This window comes from Pygocentrus nattereri, chromosome 12, assembly GCF_015220715.1.
Source record: "Pygocentrus nattereri isolate fPygNat1 chromosome 12, fPygNat1.pri, whole genome shotgun sequence".
Classification (NCBI taxonomy): domain Eukaryota; kingdom Metazoa; phylum Chordata; class Actinopteri; order Characiformes; family Serrasalmidae; genus Pygocentrus; species Pygocentrus nattereri.
The window spans coordinates 10,348,751-10,362,267 of NC_051222.1; the positions used below are offsets into that span (position 1 = coordinate 10,348,751).

At 40.7% G+C, this 13,517-nt stretch overlaps 1 pseudogene; it reads right to left on the reverse strand.

The window, feature by feature from the left end:
- Positions 1–1,006: 1,006 nt before the first annotated feature.
- LOC119264896 lies at positions 1,007–1,102 on the reverse strand (annotated as a pseudogene).
- Between the last annotated feature and the right edge of the window lie 12,415 nt (positions 1,103–13,517).

Consider the following 13,517-nt stretch of genomic DNA (forward strand, 5'->3'; position numbering starts at 1 on the left):
TGGTGGCGTCCCGTCCCCCACCAGCACACTAGTCTCCTCTGTCTTAGGGGGCTCCGAAGGGAATATGGGGGCTCCCTCGGGCGCCGGCCCAGGGGAGCCCGCCCTCTGTCGCTTTTCCGCCTCGTCCTCCTGTAGCCTTCTCCTCTTCCTAGCTTTCTTGGTTGGACGAGAGACGGGGGGTGCCTCCTTGGCCGTCATCGGGTGCGGGCCCGGGGCTGGGCTTCCGGCCCCCACTGGGGAGGAGGTGGCGGCGACCAAGGCTCCCACGTCCAAGTTGTCCTCCGCCCTGTCCCCGGCTGATCCTTCCTCCCCGACCGTCCGAGAGTCGGCAGGCCCTCCTCCTGCCCCTGCCAACACCGTGGCATAAGTTACCTTATGCCTCGGGCAGGAGTGGGCCCAATGTCCCTCCCCGCCACAGTTCCTACACCGGCGGGGGTCTCGGCAGTCTTTGGCCAGGTGGCCCTGCCCCAGGCAGTTCTTGCATTTCAGGTCCCTGCACCCGCTGACCTCATGGCCGTGCTGCAGGCACCCCCTGCAGAAGGCGGGCTGACCCCTGTAAAACAGGTAACCTCTGTTCCCGTTCAGGGAGAAATAGGCCGGGGGGTGCGTCAAGCCCCCCTTCCCATCCTCCCTGAAATCCACCATGTATTGGCGGCGCCCGTTCCATACCCCCAGCTCATCTCTGACCATCCTCTCTCCCGGCTGGACCTCCCCGTACCGCCGAAGAAAAGTTCTGATGGCATCGGCGGTAACGAAGGGGTTGAAGAGGTGGATGGTGACCATCCGCCTGCCGGTGTGCCCCAAGGGGTGCAAGTCGAATCCCTTGCCCAGCGGATGGTCCTTCAAATCCACCCCTCTCCCGAGGACCTGCCCATAGGCCTCCTCCGATGCCATGGTGACATCGAAGAACCTCTGGGCGTTGTTGCGCTGGGCACACACCAAATCTTGAAGACTCAGGCCCAGCGCCCCAAAGACAACCTCCCGGATGAAGGGGATCCGCTCCGGGAATGTATCCCCTTCCTGGATGGTCTTCCACTGGAACCGTACCGTCCGATAAGAACAGATACTACACTTGATCTTAGCCAAAAGGCCGAGAAGCGATAACCAGCATGCCAGAAAACCAGAGACCGCCCCCTGGCATGCTCGAAACTACTGCACGGTAACCTCAGAGGGTCATGCCCCAGACTTGCTGTACCAAATTTTAGATAATGGCAAAATGATATTTATATCTTTTTACAAAAAGTGAATCAGCATCAGCAATTCCAACATAGAGGGTTGTAAATGACATGTTAATTAGCATGGTTACATAACCATGTAGTTCTGGAAATACACACATTTTCTAAACTGCTTATCCTTGTGGGTTGTGGGGGGAGCTGGAGCCTATCACAGCACTCATTGGGCAGAAAGCAGGATACACCTTGGACAGGTTGCCAGTCCATCGCCAGACAAACCTATTCTCATTCATGCCCATTTTTTACAGCTTCTTTTATCAACAATTTTATTGACTAATTACATTTAACATCTTAAATGCATTTCATAAGTATGTTACTGGCTGTTGCACTACCTGGAAAAACAATGAATGGGGTAGAGGGGGACTCCCACACAAGTCCAATCATCATTCTCAGCGCAGCACGGACACTAACATGGATGTACATGTTGCACTGATATGAGTGTATGGGGCACATTTCTGGAATTTGAAACCTATCTCTGTCTTGCAATATTGTCCTCACTGTTTGTTTGCCAGGTTTCTGCTGCTTTGCTCTCTCCCCAGTCCTCTGACCCCTGAATACCGCTTACCTCGAAGCCAAGCCTGGCGCATCACTTGTCATTAAAAAATGGATTAAATGAAACAACATGGCATTGATGCGAGTTGTAGCCGACGTTCACTAAGGTGTGCAAGGGCAGACCAAAATGCTACAGTGGAGCAGCTCACCACCTGAATGAGCCAGGGGGCTACCAAATGTGTGTCTAAAACAGTTTAGCAAACCTACTGCATATGGTGCTCCGAAGCAAAAAGATGGTCAGTGCATCTCTGCTAATGAAACCGCATAGGCAGAAAAGGCTCCAGTTGTCACAATATCAGCATGATTGGCAGTCATCTCCGATGAGTCATGTTTTCTGCTTCATCAAACAGATAGCCATTGGCGTGTCAGGTGAGAAAGATCAGAGAACAAACACCCTACAACCATTGCTTGAAGAACACAAGCTGGTGGTGGTCTTGGGAATGTTTTCGTGGCATTCTCTGGGCCCCCTCATCCATGTGGAAGACGCTCTCAACTTTGGGTATGAATCCATCCTTGCAGATCACGTACACCCATACATGCTGATTGTCTTCCCTGGGACCCAGTTGAGCATCTATGGGACCTCAATTGTTGTGTTTGCTCCCTTGCACCCTCCACCGGCTGTGGGATGCACTGCAGTCAGCATGGCATACTCGCTGTTGGTCATAATGTGTATGTAACAAAAAAATTATTTTGATGAGATTTGGGTATGAGTAGGCAACAGTGCTAAGCTAGATGCTATATTGTATGATGTGCAAATACTTTCACTTACACTTTGCCTTTATCTGCACATGGGTTTGGCAGAACTCTGCCATGTGCAAGAGCATTTATATTTGTATATAACTGGAATTTTTTTTATCAAAGATGTGACAAAAATAGTAGAAAGGCAGGATTCAAGGTTGGAGCAGCCATCTTAATTCACCCAAAGAACCACACAAAGTAAACACAAGCAAACCTATGCTGCCCACTTTTCAGTCCTTGCTGCATGCGAGCTTTTCAGCTCTTCACTCACTCAGTCTGCTGCTGCTGCTGCTGCTGCTGCTGCTGCTGCTCATCTCCCTCTGTTCCCTCTCAGCTCTTTTAAAAAGACGCTCACAATGCCAGCCAGAGCAGCATCAGCTGGCTCTCATTAAGGGCAGCATGAGCACCCGAGCCCAGAGGGAACGAGAGCTGAGTAAAAGTACAAAAATATTTGCCTTCAAATGTACTTAAGTATCAAAAGTAAAAGTACTAAAAGATTAATTATGTTCCTAGTATCCTATTATCATTTTTATAACAAGACTCTTGCTTCATTAACTCATTTTAGGTGAAAATACTCCAGTGGTCAACCAATATTTTAATAGAATGTCATTAATGAATCACTCTCTATTAAAATGATCATAAGCACAAAACACCTGAGGGCAAACAATTTCCATTAGGTAGAACTGAGTGGCTGTGAAATAATTTCTTGCAGCAAGCTTATGTTTAAGATTTATTTGCAACTTGTACATATGTGTACATATTTCTATATTGTGGTCTATTTACACAAAGTTATTAGATTAGTTCCATCATCTATGTTGAATTGACACTCAATTTTATGCTGATGCACTGACGTTGAACCGTTTGTCTGCACTGGGTTTGTATGGCTAACAGGTCAGAACAAAGTATGCACTGTGCCCTGATTGGTGTTCTTGCTTCACACATCTTTTGTCTTGACATGTGTTTTTATACGCACATAAATCAAAGGAACGACAGATCAAAATGTAGTGGAGTAAAAAGTAAGATATATGACAAAGTAAAAAGCCGCTCAAAATGGAAAACCTTCAGTAAAGTACAGATATGTGAAAAAATCTTGCTCACTTAGACCACCAGTACTTCCATGAATTACCTGATCTTAAATTATGTAGAACATCTGAAAAACAATATGAACAGATCAGGATAATGTATGTTCAAAATGTGTTAAACTTAGTGCGGATGTAAATAAATTGAACAAAAATGTCAGTCACAAATATACCATTAGCTAGTACTTGGTGAGCTCATAGCAGTGAAATTCATATTAACTTAGACCAAAGTGAGTGGGGAGGTGAGAGGGAATCTAAAAATTATATTTTGAAGCTTGAAGCAAATACAGAACTTGGATTTTGTTGTCACAACAGAAAACAAACCAAAAATCAACACAGAGGGAAAAAATATAGAACAGTATAGTCTAAAAAGTCACAGAAATAAAACAATGCTACTTTCTAAAATGTTTCCAGCAGCATTACACATACTACCTGTAACTGCAACTAACAGTAGTTAAATACAACAAAATGCAAAATAAAAGACTGAGTATTACAGCAAAAAAGAAATAATATTTAATATACAGATTCTATGATGAGATGGGAGGTTTGATTAAGTTCTACAAAAAAGTGCATATAAATGACAACGTACACAACAGACACACCCACACTATATGGTGCAAAAGGAAATAATCTCAGTGTAAGAAATAAAACTATATTCTGCCATAACTGACTGTGGCTGAACATATTTTCTGAGACAATAACAATAAGTTTACCTTTTCTTAAAAGATTAATTAATTAGCTAGCCGGCCAAAGATAACATGGCAACTGGCTGAACGGCTGCTTGGTTCAGCATTTGTTCTGCTTTATTAGCCTGCTGAAAGCGATCTACATAGGTTATTTACTTCTCTCCTGACATAAAAATGATAGAAATGCAAATGTACATTTAAATAATAAATTAACCCAACACCCCCAACGCCACCACCAAAAAAATGCTGTTAAAACTATTAAAAAGTAATAACAGCAATGACTCGAATATCACATTCAAAAGTGACTAAAGTACTCAAAATCATGACTCTGAGAGGACCATGTTCCACTTTGAAATGTCCCAGGGCTTGATGATCCATGTGTAGTCTTGGGGCTTGGCAATCCACGTCTGGTCTCAAGGCATGTTGGTCTTGGCTGGGTCTCAGGGCTAGCTGATCCACGTCGGGTCTTGAGGCTTGCCGGTCTTGGTTGGGTCTACCTAGCTGATTCTGTGTTTAGACGTTTTATTATTGGCGGTGGTGCAGTTTTTTGTTCTTTTTCATAGAAATATCATCATCACTCTTTGTGTTTGTGTAAAGCAGTCTTTTGTTGGGTCTTGAGGGGAATATAAACAAAACACATTTTACATTATATGATATATGAAGATTTATTACAGCTCACTATTTTCAGCCCTCCACCTCAACTTTGAAAAATTATCTATGGGTTTGGAGGTGGGGCTGGGATACTGGATGGGCTGGGCTGCTGTGTTTTTAGAGCTAGCATACGGTAGCTTATAGAAAATACAGTGAAAGAGTGAAAGAATCAAACAGCATTTTTGCAACTGAGAGATCATACGAAGTTGACGATTTTTCTCCAATACCATACTCATCTTTGATGAGGGAAGGTGTTTGTGATCAGGCAGTGCACCTTGAGCCTTAACAGTATCAGCCACTGACTCAAGTCGCCAAAGAGATAATGTAGTGCTAGAAAATGATTAGCAGCAAGTAAAAGCGGCGTCAGAACAGAAGATTCCCTAAAATTGTGACAGTTAGCTTCTAATGATCTGTTCAGCAGGTCCATATCCGATATAACCTGAGTCCTGATTACTTAGATGCATTGAATTCTGAATGAATAAAGTGGATTTCTTGAACACAGTCTAACTTTCATTTAGTTTGACATCAAGGTCGCAGGCTGCATCACCACTCAGCCAGGGTTTGCTTCAGTGGGCGTAAGTATTTACTATTAGCTATTGTTTCGCTGTCTCCTTCTTTATATATCCTGTCACACAGGATCATAACTACTGCCTCGCCTCTCACTTGGGCCACCGTGAGAGTGTGGTTATCCCCTCGCTCTAAGCTTATGAGTGCGGGATAAATAGGGTGTCATCAGGGGGTGGTAATGTTGTGTACTGTGTTTGTGTACTGTGATGTCTCATGGTGCTATCATATGAAGACACATCATCCATGCCTATAACAGAGTTAAACCAGAGGGGCGTTGCAGAGGCAGAACTGACCACGATAAAAATATTTTTACAGTTTGGAAAGATGTGTTCACATTCTAAGCAAGGTTAGTATAGTTTATTATTACAGAGCAGTGCATTTCAGCTATTAATGGAAAAATGTTTTAGGGTGTAGCTACTCTAACATTTTTTTTGCCTGGATTTCTTGGGCGTTGCATCATCTCCATCTTCTTCTGTGGTGTGTATGTTGGTCAAGGCTTCTGCCTTTAGGGAGTTTTCAAATGTGCACTGGTGTAGTTCTCTACCTTCTCCAACTCAAAATAGTCTTGTTAATTAGCCAAGTAATTAAGATCTGGTGTCTCACAAGTGAGAAAACCCCAAAATGTGCAAGGCAGGGCAACTCCAGAACTGAGGTAGACTAGTGTATATAGTAATATTAGCGTTTTCAGTGTATTTTTAGATGCAAAGCACCTCAAGGGACCTGGTTTGTAACCCACTCACTCAGATTTAGCACAACAATCTTCAGAGAGGAGCATTGTTAACATTGAAATAGCTTTTGGTACTTTGCATCTATGACACCATTTCCTTGTTTTTATGAACTTCAAAACTGTACCAAAATATACCAAACAATCAAATTGCACACATTTTTTTTCCTAAGGAATCAAATAGAGGCCAGAGAACACTAACAATCTAAAAAAAAACTACATACTAGTTGAATACAAAATATTTACACGGAGTGACTCCCATTTGGTCTCCAGGCTGCTCTTGATTTCATTTAGCTGCCACAATCTCACTTATTTTATATGTCAGCAGGCACTGGCCCATTCCATTATTAACCCAGATTGATGGGTTCATTTCTTTGTAGAAACTCTACAATACAATACATGATTTAGGAAAGAGAAAAAAATCAAGCACATATACACATATACAAATAAAGCACAGAGTCAATCAGCAACAACAAGTAATAATGGATAAAATTGAGCATACTTACATGCACGGGTAGGAACAGCCTGTCAGCACTCGTTCTATCTGCACACAGTATTTAAAAGACATTCAGAGAAAAAAAAAGAAGAAAAAAAAAACTCCTTATTTGTTACCACAATAGATATTTTAGACTAACAACTAGGATGAACCTATATAACAAAAGTCAAATAACAACAAAACAGGCTTCCGGTTCCGTCACGGTCCGACATGGCAGCTTAATTGGTCTTCCCCCCGACATTTTGGTAAAACAACCCCTAAAACAACAACGAATATATATATTTAAGTGTATTTCCAAAATTATGCAAAAGGGGGTTGTAAAGAGGCGTAGGACCGTCATGTCAACGACCGAGGGTGCCGAAGAGACAACTGAGCAGCAACGTCGGAGCAGCTCTCCTAGACAAGACCATGGCGAAGCCGAACCAGAGGTTAGCTTGCTAAGAATACTGAACGAGCTCCAGGACTTTAGACGTGATAATAAGCAACAGCTCGCTGACATAAAGCAAGAACTGAGCAGAACTAACACAAGATTAGAAGAAGCAGAAGAGCGAATCGGCCACGCTGAGACGAGACTCCAAGCAGCGGCAACTCTGATTCAGCGCCTTCTCCGGCGCCAAACAGACATGGAGGCTAAGCTAGCCGACCAAGAAGGGCGCTCGCATAGAGACAATCTTCGCATCTATGGCATCCCCGAAGAAGCCGAGGGAAAGGATATGATTGGCTTCCTGGAGAATTTACTGAAGAGAGCGCTCGATTTTCCACACGGTGAACAGCTCAGAATTGAGAGAGCACACAGAGCACTGGTCCCAAAACCACCCGGCTCGCAGGGGAGACCGCGGTCTATCGTTGCGCAATTTTCAAGCCACAGAACGAAGGAAGAGGTGCTCCGCAAAGCCTGGCAGAAGAAAGAGGTTTTCTGCAACAATGTCCGCTTTTATGTGGATCATGACTATCCTCCTGCTGTCCTTAAAAAACGCAGTGAGTATAGCGAAGCGAAAAAGGTACTGAAAGAAAAGAAAATCAAGTTTCAGACCCCTTACCCAGCGAGGCTACGGGTCTTTTACTAGGAGGGTGCCAGGCTGTATCAGAGTGCGGCGGAGGCAACAAGAGACATGGCTGTGCAGGGATTTCCAGTGTCAATGGTGAAGCCCTTCACCGATTTGCTCCAAGAAGAGGTGCAACTTTTGGCGGAATGGCAAGTGGTCACGCGACGCTCAGATCACCGGGGCCAGGTTGTGGCTAAAGCACCCACACAGGCAGAGAAGACTGTCTCACTATCCTACAGGGAAAAGTTGCAGGATTTCAGGCTTTGGAGGATTGAAATATGGACAGATGTCTCGATTCAGTCACCGGGAGTAGATAAGTTGCCCGTATCTTTGGCTCATTATCATTATCGGTCATTTAAGATTTTACTTGCAGTAGCTCGATTCCTACTTTCTCGGAGTTATGAGTTTTTGAGTTAGATACACATGTCGGGAGGTGATCAAAAGACGGAACGAACTGTCCTCTTGGTAGTTGCCATGGGATTCTGTTCAAGGGCCCTACTCGGATTAAAGAGTGGGTCATCCCCTTATGGGCGTTCTGACTTCCCAAGCCCCCAAAGGGCTCATTTAAAACGAGCCTCAGTATTGGAAGCTAATGTTCAGTTAGAATGTAATATTGTTACTATGTTATTGTTCACATGGTTTTTGTGTGTTCGCGACTTTCATAACAGTCAGGGGTACATGTTGGAGTTCAACTTTGAATCAGAGAAGTGAGGAAATTTTGAGAAAGTATGGTAATTATTGTATGAACCATGAACGACCAAGACCTTAAAGTAATTTCATTTAATGGAAATTTAACGGAATATTACACCCAGTAAAGAGAAGTAAGATTCTATTAAAAATGAAGAAAGAAAAGGCACATATTGTTCTCTTGCAGGAAACACATCATGGCTCCTCTGAACATGAGAAACTTAAAAGAATGGGTTTTTCAAAAATGTATTATTCATCTTATAAATCAGGCCACAGGAGGGGTGTTGCAATATTAATCTCCAATAAAATACCGTTTGAACAAATATCTGAAACAAAAGATAAGGAGGGAAGATACATTTTGGTTTCAGGAAAGGTAGAGGGCACTTTAATAACAGTATTGAATGTTTATGCTCCACCTGGTAGTGACTTGGCATTCTATAGAAAAATGTTTGATTTGATGGTAAAAGCGGAAGGTATATTAATTTGTGGGGGAGATTGGAATATTCGTCTTAATCCAAAGTTAGACTCTACAAAAGAAACCTCTGTGAAAGCACTACATAAAAAATTAAGTGTATTAATGATAGAGTTGGGCATAATAGATCTTTGGAGAGATTTTAATCCAACAAGACGTGACTACACATATTATTCTTCACCCCATAATGCTTACTCAAGAATTGATTATTTTTTCATATTTAAAAGGGACCGACATAGAATATGCCGTATTGATATAGGAATGATTGACCGGTCTGATCATGCACCCATTTCATTAGTTATGCAAATGAATAGAGCCCCTGTAAATACGTTATGGAGGCTTAATTTGAATATTCTGAACAGCCCGCAATTTAAAAAACAAATGGCTGAAGAAATAAAAATATTTATGCAACAGAATGACAATGGGGAAGTGGGCTCAGAGATAGTGTGGGACACATTGAAAGCGGTTATGCGGGGGAAAATAATAGCCCATTGCGCTTTTCAAAAGAAAATAAGACAATCAAGATTGTTGGATTTAAATAAAGAATTAATAGAGCTTGAATTTGAACACAAAATCAAACAAAACCCAAATCTCATTTCAAAGATAAAGGCGATTAGGAATGAAATAGATCTAATACATACACAAGAAATTGAAAAAAAGTTGTTATTCACAAAACAAAAATATTATGAGTCAGGGTCAAGAGCCACCAAACTACTGGCAAGAAGATTACAAAAACAGCAAACAGAAAATATGATTTACAAAATCAGAGATAAAGACTCTAAAATTTTATTATATGATAGGGATGGAATACAAGAAGCTTTTAAAAAATACTATGAACTTTTATAGTCTCAGCCACACCTAGAGGATGATCAAAAAGTTTTTTGGGATCTCTTCATTTGCCTGCCCTTTCAGAAGAGCAAAACAAAGAATTGACGGCGGAAATAACAGAAGAAGAATTGAACAAGGCCATTTCTAGGCTAAAGGCAAATATGTCCCCAGGTACAGATGGTTTTCCTTCGGAATGGTACAGGACGTTTAGATCAGAATTAAAACCAGGTCTTCTTCAAGCATGTAATACAGCTCTTTTGGAAGGGAAGATACCACCTTCATGGAGGGAGGCTATAATTTCTGTCATTCCCAAGGAAGGAAAGGATAAAACAGATTGTGCGTCATATAGACCCATTTCAGTTCTAAATGTAGATTATAAGCTGTACACAGCTATTCTTGCCAAAAGAGTAGAAAGGTTCCTTCCTCAGCTCATACACAATGATCAAACAGGATTTATCCCACAAAGACAAACTCATGATAATATTAGATGCACACTACATATATTAAGCCATATTGAACAATGTAATTTGGAAGCTTGCTTAGTTAGTTTGGACGCTGAAAAGGCTTTTGACTCTGTAAGTTGGACCTTTCTATATAGAGTCCTTAAACGATTTGTGTTTCATGACCAATTCATTAAAGGAATTCAGACATTATATGATAAACCAAAAGCACGAATAAAGGTAAACAGACATCTCTCAGACACGATCATATTAAAACGTGGTACAAGACAAGGGTGTTCAATTTCACCCCTGCTCTTTTACACAGCCCAAATAAAATTCTTGATTAGTTTGTGTAATCCAGATTTTCATGCTAGATGGAAAGATATCGAATTGTCATTAATGAAAGATCCCCCTGTATATGCTGTATTAGGAGAAAATGACTGGAGAAGATATGTGGACAAAATTCAAAATCCATGGATGAAGGCAGAATTAAAAATTTGGAGTAAGGTTAAGGAGGAATACAAATTAAATGAAAAATTGAGAATATTTAGATGGTGTGCGTATGATAGAGATTTTAAGCCTAAAGAGATGGATGATAGATTTAAAACCTGGATAGCTAAAGGAGTAACAACATTCTTTTCATTAACAGAAAAAAGGTCAACTGCAAGATTTCCAGACCTTGAGAGAAAAGTATGGACTGGAAAAACTAGATTTTTTTAGATATCTTCAGATACGCCATTACTTTGACCACAAAATTAAACAGAAAAATTTAGACATGAATAAACCAATAATACAAGTAATTGCTGAAGCATACTTAACAGAACCAAGTACAGGCATAATTTCTAGATTGTACAAGGGTTTTGTAATGGAAAAATCTTATTCTACACAATATATTAAAAACAAATGGGAAAAAGAGGGTAATCTTGTTCTCAGATGAGGAGTGGTCCAAAGTTTGTGATTTTCAGTGGAAATATATCAATTCATATGCATGGCGGGAGTTTGGATGGAAGTGCCTGATTCGTTTCTTTATTACTCCACAACAAAAGGTACACTTTACAGGGAATGTAGCAGAATGTTGGAGGTTATGCGGGAATCAAACAGCCAATCATTGGCATATATTCTGGAAGTGTCCAGTGATACAAAGCTACTGGTTGAAGGTTCATAAAGCATTGATGGAAATATTCCGTACCGAAATACCCTGTCAATTTGAAGTTTTGTACCTGGGGAATTGGAAATGGGAAGGGTCAGATAAATATTTATTTGTTTTGATATCTGCTTGTAAAAAAAATATAACAAGGTGCTGGGGTACTCCGGAGCCTCCTATAATAGACAATTGGATAGATCTAGTGAATGAAATATATATTATGGAAAAAATAAATTTCTCACTCCGTTTGCAAATGAATAAATTTCTTAAGTCTTGGTCGAAGTGGGTTACTTATATAAAACCTTTACGACCACATTTCATGGAAGTATCCAATAAGTAAGAATTACTGTTTATAATATTGTGTTGTTGTAGCAAACTGATGAATATATTTTGAAAGTCACCATATAATTTCATGTAAAGGTATCTACTTCTGATATTTGTTTATGTATCTACGTACTTCCCCACTCCCAACATGGACTGTGTATTGCTCTCTGACTGAATGTACATAGTTGAAAGGTTTTTTTTTATTTTTATTTCATTTTTTTATTTTCCCCTTCATTGTAGTTGACTGTGTTAAAAATGAAAAAAAAAAAACAAAACAAAAGCTATTAAGAGACAAAATGGACCTGGAAGGTGGCTAAAAGTGGAAAAGTGATTGTCTCTCAAAATAAAGAATTACAAAACAACAAAACAATCTCTACAGGGCAACTATCAATTCAACATGCATGTAGGCTACACACAGCCTATCCCTATCATTATTTTATGGATATCATTTTATTGAGCAGAGTAGAAGAGAGATCTGACACAAAACACATTCCTAAATCTGTTGAGTCAATAGAATAGTAAAACACCTTTGTGGCATGCCTACTGGAGACAACGAATTCCATTCCATCAAATACAATAATATTCTGATTCAGGACAATTTTGCTGTTCATTTTAATGCAGCACTCCCCCTCTGATGTGTTAATGATGAACTCATCCATTACCATCTCTTTAAACTAACAAACAATTCCTTCAAAGTTGAGGGTCAGGACTACCTGCATGTTGCATTTTGTTGCGTTGCATTCTAGGAGAGTGCAAACTGACACGAACATATGTGGAACAATCGAGTTCTGAAAGTCTTTGTATGACTGGGTGTAGTGGGTAATTAGGCTTCCAGACCAATTTTATTCAATTGTCTGAAGTAATTTTCAAAAGGGATCCCCGATATAATTTCCAAATGGCCATGAATCTTTATCATTGCAGACATGTGTCAGCCCATGTGTATTACAACATAAACCAAAAATTCATGGCCATAGACCTCCCCAAAATCAGCAACAAATTAACAAAGTTTTTGCAAGGCTGTTCAGCAACAAACAACATAAAGGACTTGCCTTTATGATGTGGATGCTAACAATATAACAGATAACAAAATAAGGGTTTGAGAACTCTCAGTGGGTAACACATCTTTTAGAACTACTGGACCTGTGTAGATTAAAACTGGCATAATTCTGTTCTTCTATCTTAACCACTGAGCAAGTCCCCTAGATTTTCTGGTAAATTCTCTTGATATGTAAGGCCTCAGAGAAAGCAATTTCTCTGAGATGCAAGACACCTGTTGAGATGAAATGCTACAAGATAAGGAGCCACTACTGCCCATGCACAAATCCAACAGATGGCGCATCACACCTAAGCAACCTAAATGCATGTAGTCATGTGGAAAACCAGTGATCATACCAAAAATAGTTTCAGAAAGAGGAGAGTGTAGCATATGATTGCACATTCATCTTCTAAGTTTGCAAAAGACACATCTTTCTCTTGCATTCACTTTGGGGAATGTCATGTGATTGCTGATATACACACCAGACTTACACATTTGTCACAAGCACTGTATCCATTGTGAGATTTAATGGCCTTAATAAAAGCCCTAGCAGGAGCATCACATACAGTTGGTAACAATGTCAAGAAAGAAGTTATTCACTGAAAACAAACCTACTAATCATGGTTTTGAATTCACTCACCAGATCTTTCAGGTACTCTGACAATGACTGAGGCTTTGAATTTCCACAAAATAGGGCTATCAACACAGGCTTCTTCGTAAAGCCCTTAAGCACCCCTAAAATTGGCCAGAATTGCACAGCAGAGCTTTTTAAAATTGGAAGAGCATTAATGCTCAACTGTAACTTAAAACTGTGC